General features: G+C 46.7%; 2 pseudogenes; one reads left to right on the plus strand and one right to left on the minus strand.

The window, feature by feature from the left end:
- Positions 1 to 2,885: 2,885 nt before the first annotated feature.
- LOC102826618 lies at positions 2,886 to 3,526 on the minus strand (annotated as a pseudogene).
- LOC102819371 overlaps positions 3,525 to 4,941 on the plus strand; it is a 32,115-nt pseudogene continuing 30,698 nt past the window's right edge.

The raw sequence follows: 4,941 nt of genomic DNA on the forward strand, positions 1-4,941 counted from the left end.
GGCCTCGTCTAGCGCTCGCAGCCGCCGCCTTGCAAAGTTGCGCTGCGCCCCCCGCCCGCACCGCGCGGGAGGCAGAGCCACAAAGGAACTCCTCGCCCCCCTCCGCCTGCCCGAGCCGCGTGGGGAGGGCACCGGCGTCGGGCCCTAGGACAGCCCCTTCCCCAGCGCGGGGGTTCCCGGGGCCCCGGCGGCCGCGGCCATTGTCCCGCCCAAGCCCGGCCGCCGCCTCGACACCCGCCTCCCTGGTGATGGCGGGCCCGGGACCTGGGCCTGGCGGGCCACGGCCCTGACCAGGCCGAGTCCGAGCTATGCCAGGCTGACCCTAGGGGGTCTCCTTAGCAGAATGGACCCCCACACCTGATAGCCAACATTCGATCCCAAAATCCAGGCCAGGATGTCATTGTTTTTTGTTTGTTTGTTTCGTTGTTTTGTTGCAATAAGATGAGGACTTGGGAGTGGGGGGCAGAAGTTTGCACAAGCCATAACACCCCTCCTTCTATAGGCCCCCACCCTCCCTGGCCCTAGGCCCGAGTCCCAAGAGATGGAGCCGCCTGAGGCTGTCAGCGGCGCTTCCATCTGAGTCTATCAGAGGTGGTACCGGCTGTCCCCCAGCTCCAGACCTTAGAGTCATCTGTGTGTGGCTCCTCCTCCCGCCTCACCCTCCCTAGCCAATCAGTCACCAAGTCCTCCTGATTCGGCCTCCCGGGCTGTGTCAGCTTCCAAACTTCACTTCTACCTGAGTAGACAGCCAGTCCCTGATCCTTTCAAACCTAAGTAAGACTTTAGCGGCACTCATGGGTCACCCAGCCTCTGAACCAGGATGAATCAGGCTGGCCCTGACCTCAGGGAGCGCGCATTACCAGGGGAAGAACACACATATAATCACCTACCTTCCAAGAAGTATTTCACAATTCAGTTGATACTGAGGGCCCATTACACATCAGATGTTGTGCTGATTGGCTTAGGACACAGTTGTGAACAGACAGGCAAAATCCCTGTCCTCAGGGAGCTTCCAGTCTCTTTTATTATTGCTGGGTGCCTTCCAGGTGGGTCCCAATTCATAGTGATCCCATGAGCAAAGATGGAAACACTGCCCTGTCCTGCATCATCCCACAACCAATTGTGGACCAGACTGCTGTAGTCATAGGATTTTCAGGGCTGTCTTTTGGAAGTAGATTGCCAAACCTTTCTTCCTAGTGCATCTTAGTCTGGAAACTCCACTGAAACCTATTTAGCATCATAGCAAAATGCAGGCTTCCACTGACAGCTATGCATGATGATAAATGCATAATGATAAATGGGAATTACCAGGATGGTAAAAACGCTGTGAGCGACTCTAGGGCAGGACCCAAGAAGGCTATTACTCAAGCCTCAACCCCAGTGCATAGCACAGTCAAAGGCGCAACAAGCATATGTGATCTGACTTGATTAGAATTACATAAATAGGGTAGTAAGGCACAGAAAAGGCCACTCTTTGCCACACCCGTGTGGAAGATCTTCAGAAAATGACTGGGATGAGCCAGATAGGGAAGAATGGAGGGCTTTCCCTATTCTGTAAGAATGAGGATGATATAAGTACTAACCCATGGTACTTTTGAAAGTTTCAGTGAGATCATAAACTAATCACTGAGGGAGAAGAGATGAATTTCTCTTGTAGAATTCCAAATAATGCACAGTAGTCTGACATATGACAAGGCACCTTTCCTCCAAATCAGTGTTAAGTGGTTTCAATATAAGTCAAATACCTTTTTTTGTTTTGTTTTTTAGTTTTCATTATTATGGTCTTTTATTATCAGTATTTTTATAAACCCAATCTTTATTTGTCTTTTGGGGTTGGCATGAAAATGATAACATCAGCAAACTGTAGGTAGTGGATAGTTGTTGCTGTTGTTGTCAAGAGTCAGTTCTGACCCATAGCAACCCTTTATAGGGTTTCCGAGGAGCAGCTGGTGAGCTTAAACTGCCAACCTTGCAGTTCAAATGGCTTTGCAGTCTAGCACATTAATACACAGCACCACACCAGTGCATAGTACTAACAATTAATGTTGTTAAGTGTCACTGAGTCGGTTCTGACTCATAGTGACCCTGTATAGGGTTTCCAAAAATGGAGATGGCTTGGTTAGTGGGTTTGAATCGCCAAATTTGTGGTTAGCAGTTCAGTGCTTATCCTACAGCACCATAACAAGACTCCGGTAAGATGTACCAAAAACAAAAACAAAAAATTATAGTTAGAAGTGTGGTTTGTCATAACTAAAATATAAGTTGGGGAACTACCTGTGTGTAGATACTCTACCCTTACAGAAGAAAAGCTGTGCCTTACAGAAGTATGATCTGTGCATAATGACTTCCTTCCAATGGAAAGGGGGGTGGGAAGAGAATAACTATATGATGGAGAAATCTGGCAGATGACAAAGCCAACATCAACACTCATAAATCATGTAGATAGTATGTTTGCTTGACATAATATTATGAAAATGGTGTACTTTGACTGTGTAGACTTCTTCCCAGTAACTTACAACCCCAGTTTACCATGAAGAAAACATCAGACAAGCAACGACAGTGATTGTTGCTATAAGGTGCCATCAAGTCAGTTCTGACTTAAATCCACCCTATGCACAGCAGAACAAAACACTGCCTGGTCCTATGCCATCCTCACAATTGTACACTTGAGTTCATTGCTGCTACTACTGTGTCAATTCACTGACCCTCCACATTTCCAAACATGATGTCCTTCTCTAGGGACTGGTCCCAGAGGCAAAGTCTCCCCATTCTGACTTTTTTTTTTTTTTTTTGTACACTTAAGAGATTCCCCCCAGTGCAGAGTAAGCTTTATTGGGCAAATGAGTGGGGTGAGGTGGGGCAAGCCACGGTGGGGAAGGAAGACTCTAAGAGGTTGAGTCGGAAGCCTGGAAGCTATCCTTCACAATAGTGCTCTTGGTGGTCTCGCTGACCTCACTGAGGTCCTTGCTGTCTTCTCCGCTCTCTTCAGCAGCCAGGCCCTTCTCCTCCTGGGAGGCCTTGCTGGAGATTGGAAGTAAATTGCCCTTGGCCTCCACCTTGTTTTCGATGGGTCCTAGCACCACGTGCCTGCCCTTCTCCTTCAGCTCCAGCTGCAGCCTCAGCATGGCTGCCATTTGGGTGAGGTCCCGCTTCATGGCGTAAGCGTCTTCCCCATCTGCATAGTATTTGGGTTCCATTTCACTGATCTGAAAGTTGAGGGTGTTAGAATAGAGGTGCAGGGTGGCCCCTTTACTCTTCCTGATATGCAGAGAGATGTATTTGGCATTGAAGTTCTCAATCATAGCTCGGGAGGCCTGGTCCATCAGCTTCTGCGCCAGATCAAGGCGTCGGTGGGAACGTTTTGGCCAGGACATAGCCCACGATCTTCCCATTCTCGACCTGGGCGATGTAAGAGAGCTGGGGCCAGAAGAGGCGGTGGTAGAAGTAGGACTTCATCTGGTAGTTCGCGGGCAGGCAGAGCAGGTTGCAGTGTTGCGTCCTCTGGCCTTGCGTTGCAGATGTTCATGACGCAGTCGGAGGGTCGCGAGTCCCGGCCGGTCGTGGGCGCGCTGTCCTTGGCCGCTGCTGCGCTCCAAAGCGACACCGACACCGGTGCGGCTGGGAGGGGCTGGGCTCGCCCATCCCGACTTTTAAGAAGAATTTTGACTGTATTTCTTCCAAGACAGATATATTTGTTCTTCTGGCACTCCATGGTACTTTAAATATTCCTCACCAACACAAAAATTCAAATGTAACAATTCTTCTGTGGTCAGTCTTCTTATTCATTGTCCAACTTTCAATGCAAGTGAGGCTATTGAAAATACCCTGGCTTGAGTCAGGTGCACCTTAGTCCTCAAACTGACATCTTTGCTCTTGAACAGTTTAAAGAAGTCTTTTGCAGCAGATTTGTCTAATGCAATGTCATTTGATTTATTGACTGCTGCTTCCATCATCATTGATTGTGAGTCCAACCAAATTGAAGTCTTTAGCAACAGCAATCATTTCTCCATGTATCATAATGTTATTTACTGGTCCAATTGTGAGGATTTTTGTTTTCTTTACACTGAGGTGCAACCCATACTGAAGGTTTGGCTTTTGGTCTTTTCAAGTTCTCTTCACTTTCAGCAAACAAGGTTGCGGCTTCTGTATATTATGAATTGTTAATGAATCTTTCTCCAATCCAAAACTTCATATAATCCAGTTTCTCAGATTATTTTCTCAGCATACAGATTAAGTATAGTGAAAAGATTCAATCCCTATACACACCTTTCCTGATTTTAAACTATTCAGTATCCCCTTACTCTGTTTGAAGGACTGTCTCTTGGTCTATGTACAGATTCCTCATGAGCACAATGAAATGTTCTGGATTACCCATTCTTTGTGTCTTCTCCCGCTTTTCTTTTGTTAGGTTTGCCAATGGTTTGTCAATTTTATTAATCCTTTAAAATAACCACCTACTTGTCCTGTTGATTCTTTCTATAGTTTTTCTGTTTTCCATCTCATTTATTTCTGCTTTGCTCTTTATTATTTCTTTTCTCTTGGTCGCTGTAGGTTCCCTCTGTTGGTCTGTTTCTAGTTGCTGGAGATGTTGTGTTAATTTTGATTCTTTCTTCTTTTTGGACATGCACGTTTATCGCAATAAATTGTCCTCTCAGCACTGCTTTTGTGGTGTCCCAAAGATTTTTTTTTTTTCTTAAATGTTTTATTGTGAATTATGTGATAGTTTACATGGGAGAACAATAGTTTTATATTCATTCTATCGTATAATGTCTCATTGCCATGGTTACAATCCCCTCCATGCAATCCTTCCCTAGTACTCCCCAGGTCTTCAGCTCACGGTTGCTCTTCCTATCTGGATCTAAAGTCTCCAGCTGCTCCATCGCTCCACGTCATCATCTCTGGCTCCATTTCAGGCATCACTGCTTCTCTGGGTAGGGTCCC

This window comes from Chrysochloris asiatica, unplaced genomic scaffold, assembly GCF_000296735.1.
Source record: "Chrysochloris asiatica unplaced genomic scaffold, ChrAsi1.0 scaffold00047, whole genome shotgun sequence".
Lineage (NCBI taxonomy): Eukaryota > Metazoa > Chordata > Mammalia > Afrosoricida > Chrysochloridae > Chrysochloris > Chrysochloris asiatica.